The following is a 27762-nucleotide window of genomic DNA, read 5'->3' as shown; positions in this document are numbered from 1 at the left end:
GTACCCCTCAACCCCTTCTCCTTCACCCTTAGCTGCAAGTCCTGCTTTCCTGGGGCAGGGGCAAGTACCCCCCAACCCCTTCTCCTTCACCATCAGCGGCAAGTCCCACTTTCCTGGGGCAGGGGCAAGTACCCCTCAACCCCTTCTCCTTCACCCTTAGTGGCAAGTCCTGCTTTTCTGGGGCAGGGGCAAGTACCCCTCAACCCCTTCTCCTTCACTGTTAGTGGCAAGTCCTGCTTTTCTACGGGTCAAGAACCCCCAATCCCTTATTTCCATGCCCCAACCCCTTATCTCTGTGCCCCAATCCCTTATTTCTGCACCCCAACCTCTTATCTCTGTGCCCCAATCCCTTATTTCCGCACCCCGACCTCTTATCTCTGTGTCCCAATCCCTTCTTTCCATGCCCCAACCTCGTATCTCTGCGCCCCAGTCCCTTATTTCCACACCCCAACCTCATATCTCTGCACCCCAATCCCTTATTTCTGCACCCCAACCTCTTATCTCTGTGCCCCAACCCCTTTTCCCACTTTTCTGGAAGGTAAGAACCCCCGAACCCCTTCCCTCCGTTTCTCTACTCTCTCTTTTCTCTAGGCTTGCTTCCTTCACTATGAGCAACCTTCCACCCGCCATTCCTCCTTCTACTCCCTTGGCCTGTGTTCTCAAAAACTTAAAACCTCTTCAACTCACACCTAACCTAAAACCTAAATGCCTTATTTTCTTCTGCAATGCCGCTTGACCCCAATACAAACTCGACAGTAGTTCCAAATAGCTAGAAAATGGCACTTTGAATTTTTCCATCCTGCAAAATCTAAATAATTCTTGTCATAAAATAGGCAAATGATCGGAGGTGCCTGATGTCCAGGCATTCTTTTACACATCAGTCCCTTCCTAGTCTCTGTGCCCAGTGCAACTTGTCCCAAATCTTCCTTCTTTCCCTCCCGCCTGTCCCCTCAGTACCAACTCCAAGCGTCACTGAGTCTTTCTAATCTTCCTTTTCTACAGACCCATCTGACCTCTCCCTTCCTCCCCAGGCTGCTCCTCACCAGGCCGAGCTAGGTCCCAATTCTTCCTCAGGCTCTGCTCCTCCACTCTATAGTCTTTTTATCACCTCCCCTCCTCACACCTGGTCTGGCTTACAGTTTCGTTCCGTGACTAGCCCTCCCCCTCCTGCCCAGCCATTTACTCTTAAAAAGGTGGCTGGAGCTAAAGGCATAGTCAAGGTTAATGTTCCTTTTTCTTTATCCCAAATCAGGTAGTGTTTAGGCTCTTTTTCATCAAATATAAAAATCCAACCCAGTTCATGACTTGTTTGGCAGCAACCCTGAGACACTTTACAGCCCTAGACCCTAAAACGTCAAACGGCCGTCTTACTCTCAAAATACATTTTATTACCCAATCTGCTCCCGACATTAAATAAAACTCCAAAAATTAAATTCCAGCCCTCAAACCCCACAACAGGATTTAATTAACCTCGCCTTCAAGGTGTACAATAATAGAAAAAAGTTGCAATTCCTTGCCTCCACTGTGAGACAAACCCCAGCCACATCTCCAGCACACAAGAACTTCCAAACGCCTGAACCGCAATGGCCAGGCATTCCTCCAGAACCTCCTCCCCCAGGAGCTTGCTACAAGTGCCAGAAATCTGGCCACTGGGCCAAGGAATGTGCACAGCCTGGGATTCCTCCTAAGCCATGTCCCATCTGTGTGGGACCCCACTGAAAATCAGACTGTTCAACTCACCGGGCAGCCACTCCCAGAGCCCCTGGAACTCTGGCCCAAGGCTCTCTGACTCCTTCCCAGATCTTCTTGGCTTAGCGGCTGAAGACTGACACCGCCCGATCGCCTCGGAAGCCCCCTAGACCATCACGGACGCCGAGCTTCGGGTAACTCACAGTGGAAGGTAAGCCCGACCCCTTCTTAATCAATATGGAGGCTACCCACTCCACATTACCTTCTTTTCAAGGGCCTGTTTCCCTCGCCTCCATAACTGTTGTGGGTATTGACGGCCAGGCTTCTAAACCTCTTACAACTCCCCAACTCTGGTGCCAACTTAGACAATACTCTTTTAAGCACTCCTTTTTAGTTATCCCCACCTGCCCAGTTCCCTTATTAGGCTGAGACACTTTAACTAAATTATCTGCTTCCCTGACTATTCCTGGACTACAGCTGTATCTCATTGCCTCCCTTCTTCCCAACCCAAAGCCTCCTTTGCATCCTCCTCTTGTATCCCCCCCACCTTAACCCACAAGTATAAGATACCTCTACTCCCTCCTTGGCAACTGATCATGCACCCCTTACCATCTCATTAAAACCTAATCACCCTTACCCCACTCAACGCCAATATCCCATCCCGCAGCACGCTTTAAAAAGAGTAAAGCTTGTTATCACTCACCTGCTACAGCATGGCCTTTTAAAGCCTATAAACTCTCCTTACAATTCCCCCATTTTACCTGTCCTAAAACCAGACAAGCCTTACAAGTTAGTTCAGGATCTGCACCTTATCAACCAAATTGTTTTGCCTATCCACCCCATGGTGCCAAACCCATATACTCTCCTATCCTCAATACCTGCTTCTATAACCCATTATTCTGTTCTATATCTCAAACATGCTTTCTTTACTATTCCTTTGCACCCTTAATCCCAGCCTCTTTTCACTTTCACTTGGACTGACCCTGACACCCATCAAGCTCAGCAAATTACCTAGGCTGTACTGCTGCAAAGCTTCACAGACAGCCCCCATTACTTCAATCAAGCCCAAATTTCATCCTCATCTGTTACCTATCTTGGCATAATTCTCATAAAAACACACGTGCTCTCCCTGCCAATCGTGACCAACTGATCTCTCAAACCCCAGCACCTTCTGGAAAACAACAACTCCTTTCCTTCCTAGGCATGGTTAGCATGGTCAGAATTCTTACACAAGAGCCAGGACCACACCCTGTAGCCTTTCTGTCCAAACAACTTGACCTTACTGTTTTAGCCTAGCCCTCATGTCTGCGTTTAGCGGCTGCCTCTGCATTAATACTTTTAGAGGCCCTCAACATCACAAACTATGCTCAACTCACTCTCTACAGTTCTCATAACTTCCAAAATCTATTTTCTTCCTCACACCTGATGCATATACTTTCTGCTTCCCAGCTCCTTCAGCTATACTCACTCTTTGTTGAGTCTCCCACAATTACCATTGTTCCTGGCCCAGACATCAGTCCAGCCTCCCACATTATTCCTGATACCACACCTGACCCCCATAACTGTATCTCTCTGATCCACCTGACATTCACCCCATTTCCCCATATTTCCTTCTTTCCTGTTCCTCACCCTGATCACACTTGATTTATTGATGTCGGTTCCACCAGGCCTAATCGCCACAAACCAGCAAAGGCAGGTTATACTATAGTACAAGCCACTAGCCCGCCTCTCAGAACCTCTAATTTCCTTTCCATCGTGGAAATCTATCCTCAAGGAAATCACTTCTTAGTGTTCCATCTGCTATTCTACTACCCCTCAGGGATTATTCTGGCCCCCTCCCTTCCCTACACATCAAGCTCGAGGATTTGCGCCACCCAGGACTGGCAAATTAGCTTTACTCAACATGCCCTGAGTCAGATAACTAAAATACCTCTTAGTCTAGGTAGATACTTTCACTGCATAGGTAGAAGCCTTTCCTGCAAGGTCTGAGAAGGCCACCGCAGTCATTTCTTCCCTTCTGTCAGACATAATTCCTCAGTTTAGCCTTCCCACCTCAATACAGTCTGATAACAGATGAGCCTTTATTAGTCAAATCAGCCAAGCAGTTTTTCAGGCTCTTAGTATTCAGTGAAACCTTTATATCCCTTACGGTCCTCCGTCTTCAAGAAAAGTAGAATGGACTAAAGGACTTTTAAAAACACACTTCACCAAGCTCAGCCACCAACTTAAAAAGGACTGGACAATACTTTTACCACTTTCCCTTCTCAGAATTCAGACCTGTCTTTGGAATGCTACAAGGTACAGCCCGTTTAAGCTCCTGTATAGACACTCCTTTTTATTAGGCCCCAGTCTCATTCCAGACACCAGACCAACTTAGACTGTGCCCCCAAAAACTTGTCATCCCTACTATCTTCTGTCTAGTCATACTCCTATTCACCATTCTCAACTACTCATACATGCCCTGCTCTTGTTTACACTGCCGGTTTACACTGTTTTTCCAAGCCATCACAGCTGATATCTCCTGGTGCTATCCCCAAACTGCCACTCTTAACTCTTGAAGGAAATAAATAATCTTTGCTGGCGGGAGTATGCTGAATCTCCTTAGGCACTCTCTAATCAGATATCCTGAGTCGTCCCAATTCTTAGACCTTTTATATCTGTTTTTCTCCTTCTGTTATTCCATTTAGTTTCTCAATTCTTCCAAAACCGTATCCAGCCCATCGCCAATCATTCTATACTACAAATGTTTCTTCTAACATCCCCACAATATCACCCCTTACCACAAGACCTCCCTTCAGCTTAATCTCTCCCACTCTAGGTTCCCACGCCGCCCCTAATCCCACTTGAAGCAGCCCTGAGAAACATCGCACATTCTCTCTCCATACCACCCCCCAAAAATTTTCGCCACCCCAACACTTCAACAATATTTTGTTTTATTTTTCTTATTAATATAAGAAGGCAGGAATGTCAGGCCTCTGAGCCCAAGCCAAGCCATCGCATCCCCTGTGACTTGCACATATAAGCCCAGATGGCCTGAAGTAACTGAAGAATCACAAAAGAAGGGAATATGCCCTGCCCCACCTTAACTGATGACATTCCACCACAAAAGAAGTGTAAATGGCAGGTCCTTGCCTTAAGTGATGACATTACCTTGTGAAAGTCCTTTTCCTGGCTCATCCTGGCTCAAAAAGCACCCCCACTGAACACCTTGTGACCCCCACTCCTGCCCGCCAGAGAACAAACCCCCTTTGACTGTAATTTTCCTTTACCTACTCAAATCCTATAAAATGGCCCCACCCTTATCTCCCTTCGCTGACTCTCTTTTCGGACTCAGCCCGCCTGCACCCAGGTGAAATAAACAGCCATATTGCTCACACAAAGCCTGTTTGGTGGTCTCTTCACACGGACGTGCACGGATGGAAATACACATGAACATAGAAAGTGGAATGATAGACAATGAAGACTCACAAGGATCAGGGAGTGGCAAGAAGGTGAACAAAGAGAAGCTACTTACTGGATATGATGTATGTTTTTCAGGTGACGGGTACCTTAAAAGCCCTGACTTGACCACTACACAATCCATGCAGGTAACAAAATTGCACTTGTATCCCATAAATGTATACAAATAAAAAAAATCAACATACAAAAATCAATATCATTTCTATGCACCAATAATGATCTAGTTGAAAAAGAAATAAAAAAGTAACCCCATTTACAATAGCTAAATAAATAAAATAAAATGCCTGGGAATAAATTTAACCAAGGAGGGGAATGACTTCTACAAAGAAAACTCAAAGCTCTGGCAAAAGAAATAAAAAAGGACACAAACAAATAAAAAAAATTACACACTCAATGATTGGAAGAATAAATATTGTTAAAATGACCATACAATGTGATGCAATCTGTAAATTTAATGCAAACACTATCAAAATACTAATAACATGCTAAATATCATTGCTAAAATTTGTATGGAACCACAAAATGAATAGCCAAAACAACAGCAAGCAAATAGAACAAAGCTGGAGGTATTATACTACCTGACTTGACACTGTGCTACAAATATCTAATAACCCTGCATTTTATTCAGGGTTCTCCAAAAGGACAGAACCAATAGGATATATGTGTATATGAAAGAGAGTTTATTAGGGAGAATTGGCTCACACAATTACAAGGTGAAAACCCAATATAGGCTGCCTGGAAGCTGGGTAAAGAGAGAAGCTAGTAGCGTGGCTCACTTCAAATCTGAAAACCAGGGAATCCAATAGTGCAAACCTAAATCTGAGACTGAAGATGTAAGAGCACTGTAAAGGCTGCTGGTACAAGTTCCCGAGTCCAAAGGCCGAAATACTTGGAGTCTGATGTCCAAGGGAAGAAAGAAAGGAAGCAAGCATCAAGCACAGAAGAGAGGGAGTGAGAGACCCAGCAAGCTGCTTGTCCCTTCATTGGTCTGCTTTGTTCTAGTCTCGCTGGCAGCAGATTAGATGGGGCCCACCCACAATGAGGGTGGGTTTTCCTCTTCCAGTCCATGGATTCAAACGTCAATCTCCTCTGGCAGCACCCTCACAGACACCCTCAGATATAATACTTTATCAGACATCTAGGCATCCCTCAATTTAGTCGAGTTGACACCTAATATTAACCATCACAATAACCAAACATCATGATATTGCTATAAAAACTGACACACCAATGGAAAAGAATATATTACCCAAAGTAAATCTGCCTATTTACCTCCAGTTGATTTTTGGCAAAGTCACCAAAAACATACATTGGAAAAAGAATATCCTCTTCAATAAATGATGCCGGGAAAACTGGATATCCATATGCAGAAGGATGAAACTAGAGCCCTGTCTCTCATATAAAAAAAAAACAACAACTTAGAATGTGTTAGAGACTTAAATGTAAGACACAAAATTATAGAACTACTATAAGAAACTTAAGGAAAACTCTTCAGTGCATTGGTCTAGGCAAAGATTTTATGCCTAAAATTTCACAAGAGCAGACAACAAAACTAAAAATAGACAAAGAGACTATATGGAATGAGAAAGCTTCTGCACAGCAAAGGAAACAATCAACATAATGAAGAGATAACCTGTAGAATGGGAGAAAATATTTGCCAGCAATTCATCTGCAAAGAGCCTAACATTCAGAATACACAAGGAACTCAAACAATTCAACAAAAAAACCCCAAATAATGCAATTAAAAAGTAGGCAAAAGATCTGAATAGACATTTCTCAGAAGAAGACAAGCAAATGGATAACAAATACATGAAAAAAGTGCTCAACATGACTAATCTTCCAAGAAATGTAAATCAAAGCCACAATGAGATATCATCTCAACCCAGTTATGGTGAGAATGTGTAGAAAAGGAAACTGTGATACAAAGTCAGTGGGCATGTGAATTAGTACAGCAACCATGGAAAACATTGTGGAGATTTCTCAAAAAACTAGAAATAGAACTACCATAAGATCGAGCAACAAATACTCATTACTGGCTATTTATCCAAAGAAAAGGAAACCAGTAGATCAAAAAGATTCCTCCAAGTTCATGTTTATTGTAGCACTATTTACAATAGCTAAGATATGGAATCAACCTCAATGTCCATCAACAGACAAATGAATAAAGATAATGTGGTGTGTGTATGTGTGTTTGTATATACATAATTATATATACATATAGGTATACAATTATATATACAATATGTATAATATGTATACAATTGAACTAATAGATGAATTTAATAAAGTTGCATTTTACATGGTTAATATGTAAATTTAAGTACATTTTCATAACTAACCTTAAACAACTAGAGATAGAAGTTTTAAAAAACCATTCACAATAGTGTGAAAACCCCTCTTACTTAGACATAAATTTAACAACATGGGTATGAATTTGCTTTACTGAAAACTATAAAACATTTCCAAGAGAAACTAAAAAGGACCTAAAAATGAACAGTTATACTATTTTTGTATATGAGAAGACTCAATATACTAACATATCAATTATCTCTAAATTGATTATTACAATTGAAATCTAGGAAACAATCAGAAGTAATTAGCAGAATATGTAAATTATAACATTATTGACCTTAAATATACAGTATTAAACAGAAAAGTAAATATGTTTAGCCTAGCGTAATTTATGTAAATTAAAGACAATGTATATTCAACATAATTTTTTAAATATATATATTGTATATAATGAAGAAGATTGTATTAGTTATGTTACTGGCTGTATCATGAAACACCACACTATGCCTATAGGCCAAATATAAACAGTCATCTGTTTTTTTAAAATAAAATTTGGAACACATCCGTTTGTGTGCATCCATTTATGTATTGCCTATGTCTCTTTTCACACTAAAAGGGAAGAGTTGAAGCATAGTTGGGTAGTTGCAACAGAGACTATATGTCTTGAAAGGCTGAAAATATTTACTATCTTGCCTTTTACAGACAAAATTTGCCAAATCTTTGACTAACTTATTGTGAGGAAAAGACTCCAAAGTATAGTGGCTCAAAACAAGATATGAGTATTTCTTGTTTTTTTATTTATCTTTTGTTTTTGTTTCTTTTCATTTTACTGTGTAGTGGTAGATAGGCAGTTCAGGGCCAAAAAGACATTTCTGTTACAGTCACCAAAATTTCACTTTCTTATGCTTTGCTATCTGGTAGTGTAGACTGCATTGCCCTCATCATCCTCGAAGCTGGCTGACCAAGACCACACACATATTTCAGCACATGAGTAGGAGAAAGAGTGAAAGAACGGGTATGCATGTTTCTTTTAAGTAGATGATATGAGAGTGCACATACTACTTTCACTCACATTTCACTGACAAAAAGTCACATGGTCATAACCTAGCTGAACAAAAACACTGATAGGCATATTGCATGCTAAAATTTTGGGAATATCCTTTTGTAATTAATAGAAAAAAAAGTACAAACATAAATGGGGGAAAGTTACTTGTCACTAGTACAAATATATTCAACACTTTAGATTGGATGCCTAAACAGGAAAGGAGAATCAAAGTTGAAATCAGTATTGAAAAGAAAAAAATATAAAAAATATATATATATAAAAGACTTGGGAAAACAGAAATTCTTAGTCCGTTTATATAATAAAGACTTGGGGATGCGTTGACACCTGGGTTGAATCTGACCATCGGGAACTTATGTAGCTTGTTGCTCATTTTTGGAAGTGTTTGGTATGCTAAGTTGAAGGTCGTGGCAACAGGATGATTAAAAATTCCTTTAGGGTGGCAAACAGAGTTTCTCTCTTAGGTATTTCCTCCCTCATGAGCAGTCATATGCCTCTTTGAGGAAACTTTGAAAAAACGGGTAAGCTTGTACTACTATGTATGAGCATGCACAGCTGTCTCCTATTTAGGTACTTCCTAAGTTTCCATTTCTTTTCCCATTAAAGAAACATTACTTCTTTAACTATGCCTGTTTTGCTGCCAAGCACAGTACTATCCTCTTGTGACAACCAAACTAACACTAAATTAAAGAAAAAGCTCTTCCTCAGAAACAACTAACAGTAGACCGTTGCTTGGAAAGCCTGATTAAGAAAAAAAGAGAAAGCAAAAGTATACAATTCTAGGATTGACCAGGAAGACATAACTACATACGTGGAAGAGACAAAAAGAATTATAGTAGAACATTACATGAGAAAAAAGCATTTTCTGGATAATACAAGAAAAAATAAGTGGGAGAAGAGAGACAACAGGTATTTCAGAGAAAAGCAAAACCGAAAACCTAATTATTAACTTATATGGTGATTGACCTGATTGCTATTTAGGAAAATGCAAACTATAGCAACAATTAAGGTTTCCTTCAGATAAGAAAACACTAAAACTAATATCATCCAACATTAGTAAAGACAAAGAAACACTTTTATTAATTACAAATAGAAATGCAACAGTGTACATTAAATTATAAAATATACATCATTTTTGACTTTGAATTCTACTTTTGAAAAACTATACAAAAGAAACAAAAGCATTAATATCTCAAGATATTTGAACAGTAATATTTATTGTTGTAGTGTTATCTATAGAACAAAAACTGGACATAGTTGAATGTCTATCAGTTCAAACAAGATTTATTAACTTGTTATTCAGACATATAATTTAATGTACAACAATTAAAATAATGAAATTCTGTCATTTGAGGCAACATGGATAGGGCTGGAGGGCATTATGCTAAGTGAAATGAGCCAGGAACAGAAAGCTAAATACCACTTGTTCTCACTCACATATGGAAGCTAGAAAAAAACCGTTGATCTCACAGAACTAAAAGTAGAACAGATGATACTAGAGATTGGGACGGGTAAGGGAAATGGAGAGACAGTGAGAGATTTGTTAAAGGAGACAAAATTACAACTAGATGGGAGGAATAAGTTCTGGTGTTCTATGCCACTGTAGGATGATGATAGATAAAAATAACTTAGCTTCAAAAAATCAAAAGAAGAATATTGAAAGTACCCAACATGAAGAAGTAATAACAGTTTGAGGTGATGAATATGCTAATTATGCTGGTCTCATTACCGTAAATTATACGTATTGAAACATCACTATGTACCCCATGAATATATGCAATTATTATTTGTCAATTTAGAGATAAAATTGAAAAATAATGACATATCTATATTTATCTTTCTGTTAAGGTAATTAGGATGCATTTTTGTCAGTACAAAAAACCTGACCCTTAAATTAATGTAATTTTTTGTTTTTCTATTTCAGATGAGATGAAGAATGAAGTGAAAGTTAACTCTCCAAGATTTTAAGATAAGGTTCTTAAAAGTTATGGAGATGTTTGTGTGGGAAGAAATGTGAGATTATTTTATTTATATATCTGACTTTCCTATTTAATTCAATGACAAACATACTCTTTTGTCATTTAAAACATGAGGAAAGATTAATGACTGGTAATCATAATTGGAAAAAGATATATGAAGATCGACTGGTAGGAGATAGAAAAGGAAGGAAGAGTTTATCAAACAGCTTTTTGTTAGAAGCACTGTCATTGAAGTCATCTGTAACCACAATGCTAAATCCAATGGTCAATTTATTCATCATACTTGACCTATAAGCAGCGTTTGACACAGATAATCACTTCCTCCTTGTTGATAAACTTCACTAGTAGCTGCAGATGTCATATTTTCATTATTTTTCTTCCATCTCACTGGTTGCTCCTTCTTAATATGTTTTGGTCATTGCCTTCTCTTGCCCTTTATGGACAAGAAATTCTGATGTAGAATACCTCAAAAGTCAATCCATGGTCTTTTACCATTTTTATCTGTAATCATCAACTTCTTGATCTCATCTAGTCTTTTAGCTTTGTATACCACCTTATGTATTAATTCCTAATTTCATATTTATAGTCCTGACTCCTTTCATTATCACCAGACTCATCTATCAATCTACTTTCTTGACATCTCCACTTAGATATTTATTGAAACCTAAATTTCAAAAGGAAGCCACAGCTTTTCCTCTTCCACCACCCTCCCCAAAATCTGTTTCTCCAGCAGCTTCCCACATCTCACAAATCATAACTCCCTCCTTTCTATTTTCTCAGCCTGGTGGCCTCAAAATCATCCTTCATCTATTAGGAAGTACCAAGAAATCCTGTTGGTTTCAACACTGAAATGCATCCAGAGTTTGACCAGTTCATGCATTTTCTATTCCTTTTAGTTTGGTAGAACCCACATAATCTCATACTTTAAAAAAAGAAAAAAATTTAATGGCCTTCTAATTTGTCTTCATAAGTCTATCCTTACCACTTGTACAATCTATTCTTAAAAGAAAAACCAAAGTAATCCTTTTGAAATGTAAGTAAGCTCATGATAGTCCTCTGGCAAAAACTGGCCATTTCCTCTCAGTAAAATCCATAATCCTTAAAATGTCCTGTAAGTCAAGATGACTAGACTTAGAGGACTAGCCTAGATGACCCAGGCTCCCATGGCTTCTCTGATTTCTCCTACTTTTCTCATCCTGGATCTCTACACTGCAGCAACACTGGCCTCCAAACACTTTCTGGAATATACAAAGTAAACTATCTCAGGACTAAGCTCCAGCTCTCCTCTTTGCCTACAATGTTTTTGTCCTAAATAGCTGTTTGGTCAACTCACACCTCCTTCAAGTCTTTGCTCAAATTTTAACTCCTCAATGAACCCTACCCTTACCATGTCATTTAATATTGCACCTGTTCCACTCACACTATTGCCTGAACTTGTAAACCTAATTGCCCTCCTCTACTTATACTGTTTTCCTGTATAATTTATCATTACCTGTATATTTTGTTATTTTCTTTTTTTACACTTATTTTTATTGTCCCCTTAGCTCAATGTGAACTCCTCAAGGGCAAATATCTTTGTGTTATTCTCTGATATATTGCATGCACCTGTAACAGTGCCTGATGCATAGTAGACACTCAGTAACTGTTGGATAGATGGATGGGTGGATGTGTGGGTGGGTGGGTAAATTGATGGTTGGATGAAAGCATGAATGGGGACAGGAAAATTTTAAGAGAAAGTTCTCAATTGCAATTATACGTGCTGAGTATTCCAAAATGTGAATAGATTTAAGTCATTTATTGAATATGAGATTTATGCAAAGATAATATGAATTAGATAAAATGTATAAACTGCTAGTCTTATTCTATAAGGAGCTACAAAGAACAGAAAAGTGTTTCTCAAGATAGGAATTGAGAATTGTTTGTAGCCAAGGCCTAAAAGAAGTGCCTCTGCAAAATTTTGCTGGAATCCAAAAATGCAAATTTGCCCCATATTTATACTGCATATTTATGTCTGCACTGCTAGACAACATTCCTTCCTAATTCTTTGAGAAAACATGAAAGTGTCAAAGATGAGTTTGAGTAACACAGATTTATAAAATCAAAACAGTATTCGCCTTATTTAAATTTTCAGTATGAAAAAGGAAAAGCAAATAACATGTCAAAATTGTCTTTTAAATCAGATAATAGAGCTTAAGTTGAAAATTATTTATATACTAAAAATTTTAGTTGATTTTTGATATATAGTCCTGACCTCTTTCAATGTCTCAAGACTCGTCTATCTAACTACTTGACATCTCCGCAAGTGTTCTTGAAGAGCAACATTTGATTTCTCATACACATAAAATCATACAACGACAGTTTTCTTAGCATTAAATAACTTTTCTTGGCATTTAATAAGCTGTAAAAACAACATAATAAAAATAGTTTATATTTCACCAAACCTTACATTTGGTACTTGATTCATATATCCTACTTTAAAAAAAGTAAGTCATGATCTCAGGTACACTAAATCTGCAAAAGATATATTGACTATAACAATTCCATCTGTCAGAACCAAGATCAGAATTTCACATAGTTAATTTAACTGTATAATTTTTTTCTGTACATATTTTAATACTTATTTTACTGATAAACCAGAATATAGGAGAAGGAATGAGAATCAAGTGAGGAAATTATCCCCAGATGATGATGTGACTGATGATACATACAGGACACTCAGGGTACTCTGGAACAGACATAGTCTTGGGAATAATTTTCCCCTTTTCAGAGTACTAGTTATTAACCACACTTAACATTGTTTTAAGTATTCTGCTGTCAGAAAATGGGCCCATTTATACCTTTTCAGAACTTTAATGTATTACATATTCAGTAGAACTTGTGTATGTATGTGTTTACCTTGTGTGATTTGCACTAATTATGAGTGATTCTGAACATCTACACCATAAGGTTCTTCATAAATGAAGATTACCCTGTCCTTTAAGACTAGTATGCTTGCTCAAACAGTCAGGCAGTGAAGGTCCATCTAATTATTCAGCATCCACATTTGAATGCTAATTTGTTCCTCTTGTTTAATATATGATCTAATTTATTTCTCACAACAGCCTTTTGAGGTAGATATTTTATCTTTGTTTTAATGAAGAAGTTAAATGCTGTTACATGCAAACGTGGACATGTTCTAGATCTAAACATATATTCCTTCAAAGTGTCATATTTATCTGTGGCTGACCTTTAAATATCTTCTCTACAGAGAGAGTTCTGTATTGTTTTCGCTCTCTTCCAACTTCTAAACATATTCAACACCTCAATCACCATCATTTGGAATCTGATGAAGTAGGCTTATAAGAGGTACAGAGAAATAGGGAACCAAGATGATAAATAAATTCATGGATTTGGCCATTAGAATAACGGTTTGACTTTCCTTGGAAGAAAGAGTATTACATACATGGGTAACTGATTCATAGATTGTTTTGTTCCATGGATTAATCCATCTAGCTTGATATCAGAACCTCAATGAAGATGTAAGAATCATGGATCTCTTATAGGCAAGACTGAAGGACCATATGGCTGATGAAAAGTGAGTGAAGTGGAGTGGCATAAGAGAACTGAGCATAAGATAGATGTAAGAGGGAAGTGGAGGGCATATTTGGCTTTATAGAACATTTTTAGTGTTGATTTCAAGTGCAATGAGAATCCAAACAGTAAAATCAATTCATGTTTTATTTATTGAATAAATTGGCAGGAATTGTTGGAAAATATGAGACAAATCGTGAACAGAAAGCTAAAATTAAATGTAGAGATTTTACATTCCTTCTTCACACTGAAAACAAAAAATGACATTCAATGGCCAATCTCAGGAATTATAATTCAGTAAATCTATTTGAAAAGTTTTATAAGCAGTGATATATTATAAGTAAGGATCATATTCTTGCACTAAATTATTTCTACAAATACAGCCTATTTAGGCTTTTACAACCTCAGTGGACTATAAATCTTCTTTATATCTCAAAAGGTTTACTAGTATTATGCATTGGAAATATATGGGGGTAATGGAACACGCAAGTAAGAATCTAGAATTTCTTTAATATTGATATAAAGAAGAAAAAGCAAATAGCTTAAAGCATTGCCTATTTATTCATTTTCTTTCCATTAGGAGGTTTTATGATGTTTTTCTTGTTTCTGTTTTTCTGAAAATATCTTTATTTTACTTTTTTAACTCATACAATCTTTATTGAAATATAAACCACATGCTATTAAATTCACCATTTTAAAGTATTTTTTAGTATATTCACAAACTTGGGCAACCATCACCACTATCTTATTTCAGAATATTTTCAACTCCTTTCTAGCCATTAGCAATAACTTCCCATTGCCCCCTCCCCACAGACTCTGGAAGCCGCTAATCTACTACCTCTTTCTGTCGATTTGCTTATTGAGGACATTCCATATGAATGGAATTCTACAATATGTGCATTCTTGTGTCTGGCTTCATTCACATAGCATAATATTTTCAAAGTTCATCTATGATGTGGCATATATCAGTACTTCATTCCTTTTTATCTGTAACTATTTTTAATTGTATGGGTATACCCTTTATCCAGTGTCAGTTGATAGACCTGGGGTTCATCATATGGTTGTTATAAGTAATACTGCTATAAACATTAATGTACGTTTTTTTTTGTGGACATCTGCTTTCAATTCTCTTGGGTATTACCTATAAAGATCTTAATTTTATTTTTCAGTAATAGCATGGAAGAATCTTTAGCTCTACATACAATGATAGAAACTGTTAGGGACTAAATGTTTGTGTCAGCCCAAAATTTATATGTTGAAGTCAAATCCCCCAGTGGGGCAGTTATTTGCAGAGGAACCCTCTAACACAGTGATTAGGGTTAAATGAGGTTTTGGTGGGGTTAGTATCCTCATAGGAAAAAAAACACCAGAGAGCTCACTGCCTCTCTTTCTATGCATAAATACTGAAGAAAGGCCATGTGAGGATATAGCAAGAAGTTGGCTGTCTGCAAGCCACAATGAGCCCTCATGAGAAACTAAGTTAGCGAAAATCTTCCTGGACTTCTAGCCTCCAGGACAGTGAGAAAATAAATTTCTGTTGCTTAATCCACCCAGACTGTGATTTTTTGTTATCGCAGATCAAGCAAACAAAAACATCAAACTGGGTTACTGCCAAAAACCCTAATTCTGCTTACTTAGCTGACTTTCAGTCACATTATGACTCCTCTAGATGGAATCTCAAGGTTTTAAGGACATAAAAATACCAGGTTGGTGCAAAAGTAATTGCAGTTTTGGCCATTGAAAGTAATAGCAAACCCACAATTACTTTCACACCAACCTAAAATATATTTCCTCACAAAATGATAAATGACCTTGAAGTTTCAAAACACCTATAATGAATTAGACTCACTGTACCAAACTGCAACTTGGGCCTACTAGTGTTTCATAAGATTTTAAAGACTTTTTAAGATTTTTAAAAAGCCTTCAGAAAATTTTCAAGAAATCTCATGACTTCATATATGAGGGGTGAACACCTGTGAAAAGTGGCTGTAACATTTCACATTGCCTAGATAATGCAAACATATCTGGAATATAATTCCAGGATTTTCTGTAGTCTATCACATTGGTTTTTGGTAACAAGGGTCTCCTAGTTCTATAAGGTGAATAGCACATATTCTATATCACTTGTTCCTTGCAGTATTTATTACAACTTCCTCCCATCCCTGACCTTTAATTTTTGTTATTGTTTTTTGTTTTTTACTTTGCTGTCATCTCTGTTCCTATGCTTGTTATCCCACAATAGGATAACTGAGCTGGACTGCTCATCACTCTCTCTGCCTATTCTGTTTTTCCTACAAAATACCATTTATGCACACAGGTACAAATTTCATATTCTTAAAGCTCAGCATTCACTATGATAATCCATTACTTTAAAACCTTCAGAGTTCCCTCAGTGTTTATAAGATTTGCACACTCCTTAGCCTGACATTTTGGGCTCACCACAACTTTTATCTTAACGTTAGTGCATCAATATTGGTTTCGCTGTCTTTTGTCCTATTATGTAACTTGCATTCCCATTGCTCAGGCGCTTTCAACCAGGGGTAATTTTCATCCTCCTCCCCACAGGGACATTGGCAATATTTAGAGACATTGTTTTTTTCCACTACAAGGAAGGGTTGTTCTACTGGCTTCTAAGTAGGTAGATTACAAGATGAAGCTAAACATCCCACAATGCATGGGACAGCCACCTACAACAAAGAGTTTTTGTTAGTGGTTAATAATAATTAATAATAAGTGCTAATAGTTCCAAGTTTGAGAAACATTTAGTAGAGCTTAAGTCCCAGCATGCTTTTTTTCTCTGAATGACTCTGTCTTATTTGTTACATATCTTATCTACTCTTCAAGGTTTAGCACAAGTTCTTTATGAAGTCATCTTTGAAAACGTAGACCCTGTCTTCTGCATCCTGTAACCACACATTTTGTTGTTGTTGTTGGATCCATTTGGCACTGATCATATACTATGTTGGTATGTAAAAGTCCAGCTTTTATATTTGCAGTATGTATCTTCCAAATACAGTTCAAAAAACTTTAAGCAAAGTCACAGACTTTTAAACATGCCTTATTTTGATTATAGGTATTCTGAGGATTTTATCTTGCTAGAAAATGTAAGTGCGAAATTCTAACATACTTCTGAAAATCAGATTCTTTTACACACTACTATTAATAACCCTAGTGTTGGAAATAAATAAATTCAAAACAGTAATCAGTGTTGATAATTAAAGTAAAAAAAGTATTTCAGTTAATATATTTGACAATTGGCTTTCCTTTTTTGGTGTAATGCATATATTTCTAATTGTTGCTTATGAGGAAAGGATTTTCTAATTCTTTTGTGAAATTTTACATTGATTTGAAAATATAAGCTTTCTTATGGGCTAAGTAAGCTTTGATCATACCATTGTTTATACATGATTATTAGATTATAGGGTGGAAAAATATTTATTCTCTCTTCAGTTTTGATTCTCTCTTCAGTTTTGAGTGAATGAATACATAAAATTCATTTTCAAACTATGCCTGCTTTCTCTATCCCTGCTATAAACTTTTCTCTTGCAGCATTTAAAATTAGCTGCAGTGCAGCCTGGAAATTTTACTCTAAAGAATGCTCTTCTGTCTTTTCTCCTTCTTTGTTTGTTTCCTGCAAGAAAAACCTTAGAAAGATGAAAGTGAATAATGATGGCATTTTTTATTTGTGTTTTAAAGGGAGGGTAACTCTTCATGCAAGTCCATTTAGTAAAAATTTACATGATGGAAAATGAGGAATAAACTACTGCTTTTCTGCATCATGAAATCCATGTACTGTTTTATGCAGCTGTAAAAGAGATGACTGCTTTCCATAATCCACACGGATGCCAAGCACATCTACATAGTACCTACTTGCTCCCAAGTGTTAAGAATCCCACTTGAGCAAGCACTGGGAAGAGGAATCTGAATTCATGTTTCTTAAAGATGTATCTGGCCTCTGTGCTCTAGCAGAATCCTGCTCTGGGAATGGAAATGTGCATTCTAGAGAAAGCCTGATTGTTAGGAGGCAAGCTAATTTTATTAAAACCATTTTTGTCTCCCTCTTGCTTAAAATAAGTAAAAACGTTATTTCAAAGTCTGAGCAAAGCCTATCAATCTTCATTAATTAGTTTAAGAAAAATGTCTATATCACTGAAATAGAAAAGTATCAAATTACTCCATTTGGAAACAGATACATGAAAATTCCTCTCCCAAAAGGTGTGATCAAATTTAAACAAAATAGGGCATCAATATTGAAGTTTTATTTTTTAATTTTATTTAATTTAAATACCATTAAAATATTGATCTCCATTACACGTGTCTGTGTGTATTATTAGTGTTTATTTCCTAGATTTGTTTTAAAATTTCATTTGTTTCTGCCAATGTAGCCTTGCCTACATACCTTCTAGATATTTTCTCACTTAAAACTACACATTACTATCTCCATTTTATAGAGGGTAAACCAAGGTATAGATAAGCTGTGTTTCTGCCTAAGCAAGTAAGTAGTGAAGTCAAGAGTTCAACCAGACAAGTTGGTTCAAGAGTTTGGGAAAAACAAGATAATCTCTATCAAATGCATTGGCAAATTAAAATTGGTATTGCTTTTGAATATGGCCATACTGTATATTATACACTCCAAAAATATTTCCTTAGGAAAAATAAATCTATGGTATTTTTGAAGATATTTTTATAAAACTTTTTAAGTGCTGCATGCTAATCAGCAAATCATTATAAGCTGTGAAAAGAATCAAATAATTTAACCTGGTGACATACTTTGAATGGCTGGTACTAGATGAAAAACATATAGGCATCATATTGCTAATCTGAAAGTATTCCATTGTGAATAAGTCGGCTTGCTTAGGGGCTTATGAAAATACTCTATGGAGGAAATCATTGATTTCCCATTAAGATAAGCTATGAAGGTACAAATATTTAGCCTACGACTTAAACATACATTCCTCATTTTGTTGACATTGAGTAAAAGGTTAACAAAGTGTCTTACTGTTGAAAACTAGATTTTTAAAATCATAATTTGAAAAACGGAATCCAATCTCTCTATCTCAAGCATGCTAGCCATTTCTCCAACCTGAAACACTTTATACTCTCCTCAATGTCAAAATTCAATCTCTCTAATCTTCGAATTTTTGTTTTACATTCCCTTTCCTCTCATAAATATCCCCAGATCAATACTGCTAAGATTCACAATAAAAATTAATACAAACATTAGCACTCATCTGTACATAAAGTCTCAAGATTCTATGGTAGTAGTCAAAGGTTATATAACATGTCCTATGATCTATCTTTGTCAGTAGACTCTAAGCTACTTTATTTTTTATTATTATCATTATCATTATTTTTTTAGATGAAGTTTCACTCTTGTTGCCCAGGCTGGATTACAATGGTGCAATCTTGGCTCACTGCAACCTCCACCTCCTTGGTTGAAGCGGTTCTCCTGTCTCAGCCTTCAGAGTAGCTGGGATTACAGGTGCACACCACCATGCCCAGCTAAATTTTTTTGTGTTTTTAGTAGAGACGGATTTTCACCATGTTGGCCAGGCTGGTATCAAACTCCTAACTTCAGGTGACCTTCCCACCTAGGCCTCCCAAAGTGCTGGGGTTACAGGCATGAGCCACCACGCCCAGCCTCTAAGCTACTTTAAAACAAGAATCCAGGCTCCTATTTCCTTTAAAAATTAACCAAAGAACTGGTATAGCACTTATATGTCACAATTATGCTTAAAAGAAAACAGGTATCTTCCAAATGAACTAAAAAATGGGAAAACTCTCCCCATGTCCTTACATACTCCCTATTTCCATTCTCATCCAGTGCACCACTGAAATTTATAAGTGAATTACAATATTCTTTTCTACCTCCGTATTGATCTTGCATCTCTTAAAATAGAACTAGAAACTTACATTCTTGAAATGTTCCAAATAAACTAGGCTTGAGCCAAAACATCATATAATCTTTTCAATGATATGATTACTAAAATTTATCTAATTTAAGTTGATGTTAACTTAAAGACACATTCTCATTTTGGTGATATTAAAATATGAAATAAGCATGTCTTATAATTGAAGATAAATATTAGCTCTCTTTTGTAGATTAATTAGTACACATTATATAGAACATTGTTTTCCATAGTGTATACACATATATGTTAAATATATATTTAAGTTATATACTTAATAAACTATATTTATTTACATTACTATATTTAGTAAACTATAGTTAAATTGTATATTATCTATCAAGTTATATATAACCAAATAACATTATAAACAAATATGAGAATGCCTGTATCTTTTTATTAATTACAATTTAAAAAGAAATCACTTATAATATGTTATCCATCTTTATAAGCAAAATGCAAATTATGTTATATGTGATATCCACAATTAAGATTTTTTTCTCTCAGAAACATTCCTGTAAAAATGGTAATGAGTTTTACTTTTTTAAGAATAATAAAGTTTAACCAATAAAATCACTTGTATATGAGTTACTATTATATTTTTCCAATCAAATATACCAGGCTATAAAATAAATACTTCAATAAATTATTAGTAAATACCTTTACTTCAGAAATTCTATGTTATTTCAATATAAGACATGAACATTTTATTGTCTACCTCATATATTTGGATAATTTGGCACAGCTTCATGAAATATATTTTCTTGATTTAGGAAAGAAATTTTCTTTACCTGGAAAACAATTATTCTTAATACAGCAATTGTATATATTTGTAGAGCTTCATCCTTAATCTGATGCAAATTTTTGCTTGAATGTCACCCTTAAAAAATAATAGTCTTTTTTAAAGCAGTTTAAGGTTTACAGAAAAATTGAGCAAAAAGTACAGTATATACTTCCTATCCTCCCTCAACTATCCCCTTCCTGACTTCTCCAGCTACTAACATTTTTCATTACTGTGGTGCATTTGTTACAACTGATTAACTGTTATCTGTATCTTATTATTAACTACAGTCCATAGCTCGTATTCATGTTCACTCTTTGTGTTGTGCATTTTATGGATTTTGATAAATGTATAATGACATGTATTTGCCATTATAGTAGATTACATAGACATTACACATTAACATTATTAATGTTAATTAAACATCACACAGAATAGTTTCACTGTCTTAAAAATGCCCTATGCTCCACCTATTCACTGCTCTCTCCCTTCCCCGAAGTCACTCATCCTTTTATTGTCTTCATAGTTTTACCATTTCCAGACTGTTATATAGTTGGAATCATACAGTAAATAGGCTTTTTGAATTGGCTTCTCTCACTTAGCAATATGTATTTAAGTGTCTCCAGTCTCTTTTTGTGATTTGTAGCTCATTTCATCACTGAATAATATTTCAGTATATAGGTGTACCATATTTTGTTTATCCACTCACCTATTGGAAGACATCTTGTTTGTTTCCAAGTTTCGACAATTATGAAGGAAACTGTTAGGGTTCATTCATGTCAGGGTTTTTTTTTTTTTTTTTTTTTCCTGAACGTGAGTTTTCAACTCACTTGGGTAAATACCAAGAAACTCAATTATAGGATCATATGGTAAGTCTATTTTTAGCTTTGGAAGAAACCACTAAACTTTTCCAAAGTGTCATTTTCATTCCCAATGCCAATGAATAACCATCCTTGTCACTCCACATCCTCACCAGCCTTTGCCATTGAAACTAAAGGTCCCCTACCCCATCCCTCACCCAACCCTTTCACTTACTATATTACTTCCAAAAACCTTTAGATATTTGATTCTGTGACCCCTGTTCTTTACGCCATATTTCACCAATGATCTCTTCTATAAATGATATAGGTTTTTGTATTTTTTTTTTAATTTGGCCTATAGGTATTATTTTTCTAGAAAGTAATTAAGATGTATCAAAGTCACCCTGAACATTAGATGACTGAGTAGCAATATCTATATATGCAAAGCTACCATTTTCATATGCACATACCAAATAAATACATATAATCTCATCAGCTGTTCATAAACCTATAAATTTTAGTGGGGAAAAAGTAATATTTCTGAAAACAGAACACCATTTACTACAAAAAGTGTGTTCATTTAAGTAGTCCATGTATCTTCCATATATAGTATAGAACTCACAAAATAAAAACAAAAAAAGTATTCAATCACAGAATGATTTATTGAATAATTATTGAACACATACCATACGCCAAATACTGAACAAAGTATTGGAATAAAGAAATGTAGAGATACTAAAACTTACCTTCTCTGGAAAGCTGTGGTGCAATTTGTAATTTTCTTAGAAACCCCTGTGCCTGATTTTTTTAGATGTACAATATTAGTTGAGATTGTCACCCAAGCCTTAGGGGAATTCTCTTTATTGAGGCATTTTCCCCCTCAAACTGCATTTTTCAGTGTGTGTTTATTACCTAGCAACCAAATCATAAAAAACGAATGTTACAACTTAGATTGATAGGGTTTCTTGGTAGCTGTAGTATAAAATATTTTTTATGATGAAACCCATAGAAATTTCCTCCACAACAACAGAGGATTTAAGAATTATTGTACAGCTTTCTCACTTTAGGAAAACACATTTCAGCTTTCAGGGATTCCTGATTGATATTCTTTGAAATACCACACTAGTAAATGATACCCTACAGACTCAAATCATCTTTCTGTCTGTAGAATGATAGGCCAACATAGTATAAACCTTCTTGTGACAGATCGACTACCTCCCTTTTGGCATCAAATGACAGCATCATTTCAGATCATGGTGGAGCCTCAACAAATGTAGCCAGGAAGAAACACTCACCCTGGGCAATGCTTTCTATTTGGCTTCCCCTGGATATGTGAATGATCTTGCAAAACCATTTTACTTACTTCTAAAGATGAATCCCACTCTAAAATCTGTATTATGACTCAAAACACAATTAACATTAACCTTGAGAAGCAGTGTGCTTAGAGGTCAAGACCCTCATCTCTGAAGCCAGATTGGCTACATTTAAGCCATACCTCTTCACATCTTAGCTGTGTGACCTTGGATAGCTTACTACTTAGTCACTCTGTGCCTCAGTATCCTCTTTTGTAAAATGGAGAAATGATAACACCTCTCTCACAGGATTGTTTTGAGATTAAAATAAGGTCACTAATGGAATGTGGGCATGTTAGAGTAGAGCATATAGTAAATATTCACTAGACGGTAGCTATTATTATGAGATATGTTTATCCTTTTGGAATGTCACAAAAGTGCATGGGATCCTGATTCTGCTTGGTGATCTTTGCATTTAGTGTATATTGACTTCCTCCACTATCTCCAACAGTGGGCCTTTGAAAAGCTTTCTGCAATCTTCATATCTCCAGCGGTACCTTTTACTTTCATTGGGTGACCTTCCTGCTTACCGTACTGAAACGACTGAGGTGCTCTAAAGATAAATCCTTTAGTGCCCTCTTTCCATTTAAAAATGCCTCTGGGCCATTGTGTTGCTACTCTTACTTTTCTATTGATGCTTAGGAAGAACACTCCCCCTTCTTATCAAAGCTAACTACTCTGCTTATGCACTTGATTTCATTTCTCCTCTCTTGTCTGAGTTTACCAAGTGCTTACTCTCCTGTTAGCAAGGATATAGTCTGCAATTGTCCCCTAGCTGTCTCTTCTTATTCAGAGTGACTGTTATATCCAGCATTCTGGGGAAAGTACTACTTTATGGCTGTTGTAAATCAAATAGCATGGTTATTATTTGGTATCTCTTTTCACTCTCAAAAATGTCCCAGTTTGGACAATAAGTGTATAAGGTCATTCTGCTGTAGGCTACAAATACACCTATGTCTTCCTTTGCCTCCAAAACAGTCAAATATGAAAATATATTTTCCTTTAACAATATTATCTTCTCTCTGTGCAATTTCTTATCCCATTCTTTTCAGTCTTTTAAATAACTCTTCTTTATCCTCTAACCCATAAATATAGACATTATGAAATCTGATACTCATCTTTTATTCTTTCCTTTCTCATTTCTCTTCTTTCATTTTACTAACTTCAGTATTTCAATCACTTCCTGTCTGCCTGTGAAACTCCAATATATTCCTCTATTTCCAAGCACACCACTGAATCTTGGTCCTGCATTTTCAAGTCCTAGCTGTATATCTTCCCCTGTATTTCATTTGTGTTCTTTGAGCTCACATTAGATTTTTGTTTATTTAATGTATAATAATCAAATAGCCAGCTCCCTTGCCTCTAATGTCTTATTTCTCTCATTTCTCAGAAACTCAGAATTTATAAAAAATAAACATCTCCAAAACCTCATCCTGAAATTCAAGATGCTTAATAATATTACCCAAACTGATTTTCAAACATTTCATTGTAGAATCACATCTGGTAGAAGATTTTATTCCTTGTGTTTGAACATACCTTGAACTGGTTTATTTTTAGCATAATCAAATATGTTTTGGAAAGGAGACAACTAGGAGAAGAGCTTTACAGATGTATATGATAAAATACTTGTGAATTATAAGAATTTTGTACCTAGGAAATATGTGAAATCAGGGACTTTGGACAGTTAAATGTCTTAGTAATATCCAGAGCTTTGAAAAAATGGGCACTATAATTCACAAGTTGTTGTGACAGCAGACAGAGTCCTTTGTAATGTTAAAAAATGTTAACATGCTGAGTTGTACATAAATGTTTTCTGACCAGCATGTTGAGAGATGTCTAGCTGGAAAGGTTAATCATACTTCTTGATATTTATGCATAACTTGATATAGTGAATACTCAACTCCTCAGTTGGCTTTCAGGATATTATAGTCTTCTTGTTTTTCATTTACCTCATTGGCCATTTCTTCCTAGTACATGTTATTAATGTTTCTTCCCACAGTATTTACTTCTTCATTCTCTACTTTTTTTCCCCCAAATTACTGCTCTAGATAATCTTACCAAGTCCAGTGGTTTAAAAGGAACCTGCATGGCAAAGAATTAAAATTTACAGCTCTGACTTATCTCCTGATATCCAGAGCAATAGCATTAACTACTTCCTCAACATTTCCATTTGGATGTCTAAAACGCTTCTCAAAATTAACAGATCCAAAAGATAAGTCTTAATTATATTGTATTTGCCAAATAAACACACAAACAAACAAAAAACCTTCTTTGTATAGTCTTACAGTTCAGTAAATGTTGCCACCTTTTTTTCAATTTTTTCAGACCAAAAGGTCAGGATTTGTTTTTAATTCCCTTCCTTCCTGCAGCTCCATATTACTTCCAGAAGAAAAATTCCTGAAAGAGCTACCTTCAATATATTAACCCAGACACCAAACAGTGCTACTATCTAGCTTAATCTACCAGTCTTTATCATCACTCTCTTCCTCATAGTAAGGTTAAGAGAGACTAGGTTTGGGGAAAAAAGAAATTTAATATAGTCACTATCAAGGCAATAAATACCTATGGTAAGGTTGCTGAATCCAAATATACTAGCTGGCCAGTCAATGTGGTCATAAGGATGGCTGTGCCATGACGCTATAAGTGCAGGGCAATTTCTGAGGACTACTATTTTATCTTTGTTCAAAGGTAGAAGATATTGGATTGTAAAGAATTGGGTGGATCTGAGTGAGAGATAAGATGTCTCTCCTAATCTTAAAGCTGAATGAGAAGTTTGAAGTCTCGTAACAGTGGTAACTATGCCAAATCAGTGTGGTAGACTGTCACCCAGGTGGTAATAAATTCCTGTCATGTGGAAGACCCAACAATTTAGGCATTTGAGGAAGTGGACACAAATCTCAGCCTAGAATATGATTAAAAAAATGGGCTATTTTGGTGATCTGGGACCCAGATGATGGTTTTAAGTTCTGGAGCTTTAGTATATGCCTGTAGGGACTTGGCAGAAGTAGATGTCGAAGTAAAATGAGAAGGGGTGGTATGTGCAAATGTGGAAGGATTTACGGTTTTCATAACCTCTGGCGAGCAGCAGAAGTTAAAACAGGAGCAATCCTTTTGCACGCAGAACACACTTTAATCCATAGGCACTTTTCCAGTACGACAGAAGAGAGGAACATTATTGGGAAATATGATTAGGTTTGCGTGTTATAATAAGCAGGTCTCCAACTCCATATTTCTTTGTGTAATTTGTATGGCAGCCTTACATTCTGACCCGGGCCTTGTGTTTTTCTTGCTGTATGTGTTATGCCCAGACCGTTAGTTCCCCAAAGAAGACCACCAGAGTCCAGAGTCAAAGTCAAGCGGCAAGGATCTTTACTACAAGTTCGAACCTGGTCCCTCCATTCCACAGCATACAAGAGGGCCCTGAACAATGCGAGTGTTTGCTTTTTATAGCCTGAAAGTTACAGGGGAACAAAGGAATTCTTTTGGTTCCCGCTCTTTCAGTAAAACTTTGAACGGCTGTCCCCTTATCGGAGACTTTCCTGGTGGTGTTTGTACTGGGCTCAGGAAGTTTGAGAGATATATGGCGATATGTGGTGGGGTGGGAGGATGGGATGTGTTTGTACTGGGCTTGTTTGTTTTGAGACCGGGGCTGAGGAATGTGCCCGGCTCCTTTCATATGGACTATAACTTATGAGGTTACTTACAGAGAGGCAAATGGTAAGTCTGCAAAATACCATTCTATGGGGTCATCTTTGGTGTCCTTTCCCTAGTGTATGTTCTTGACTTCACTTGGCTGTAAATATGTAGATTTATTTCTGGGTTCTCGATTTTGTTCTATTGGTCTACACATCTGTTTTAACACAAATACCATGCTAATTTGTTTACTATAGCTTTGTGGTATATTTTGAAGACATGTGATGTGATACCTCTAGCATTGCTATTTTTGCTCTTTGGGGTTTAATTGGCTTTTTGGGGTCTTTTGTGTTTCCACATAAATTTTAGAATTGCCTTTTTCTTCTATACCTGTGAAAAACGTTATTGGTAGATTTGTAAGGATTGCATTAAACCTGTAGACTGCTGTGGACAGTTAGATCATTTTAACAATATTACTGTTCTCAATTCACATGCATGAGAAGTCTTTCCATTCTTTTTGCCTTTTCAATTTCTTTCAAATTTTCTTTCTCAAGTCAAAGAAAATTTGACTTCCTCTTTTCCAATTTGTATGTGCTTTATTCTTTTTCTCTTGCCTAATTGCTTTGGCTAAGACTTCTAGTATATGCTGAATAAAAGTCGTGAAAGTGAGCATCCTTTTCTTGTTACATTTCTTAGAACAAAGGCTTTCACTATTTTATTATTCATTATGAGTTATATGTGGGTTTGTCATATTTGGCCTTTATTGTGTTGAGGTATGTTTCCTCTATGCCTAATTTGTTGACTGTTTTTATCATGAAGGGATGTTGAATTTATCAAATACTTTTTCCACATCTACTGAGATAATTACATGATTTTTATTCTTTATTTAATTGATACATTATATCACATTCATTGATTTGTATATATTGAACCATACTTACACCTTCATATGAATCCCACTTAATTATGGTGTGTTATCTTTTTTATGTGCTATTGGATTTGATTTGCTTGTGTTTTGTTGAGGATCTATGTTTATCAGGGATACTGTTCTGTAGTTTTGTTTTGTTGTTTCTTTGTCTGATTTTGGTATCAGGGTAATGCTGGCCTTGTAGATTAGGTTTGGGAAAACTCCCTCCTCCTCTTCAGTTTTTTTGGATACTTTAATAAGAATTGGTATTAGTTTTCATTTTAAAGTTTGATAGAATTCAGCAGTAAAGCCATCCAGTACTATGGTT

This window comes from Pan troglodytes, chromosome 3 (assembly GCF_028858775.2).
Source record: "Pan troglodytes isolate AG18354 chromosome 3, NHGRI_mPanTro3-v2.0_pri, whole genome shotgun sequence".
In the NCBI taxonomy this organism is placed as follows: Eukaryota; Metazoa; Chordata; class Mammalia; order Primates; family Hominidae; genus Pan; species Pan troglodytes.
Note: the sequence above shows the minus strand (reverse complement) of the source record.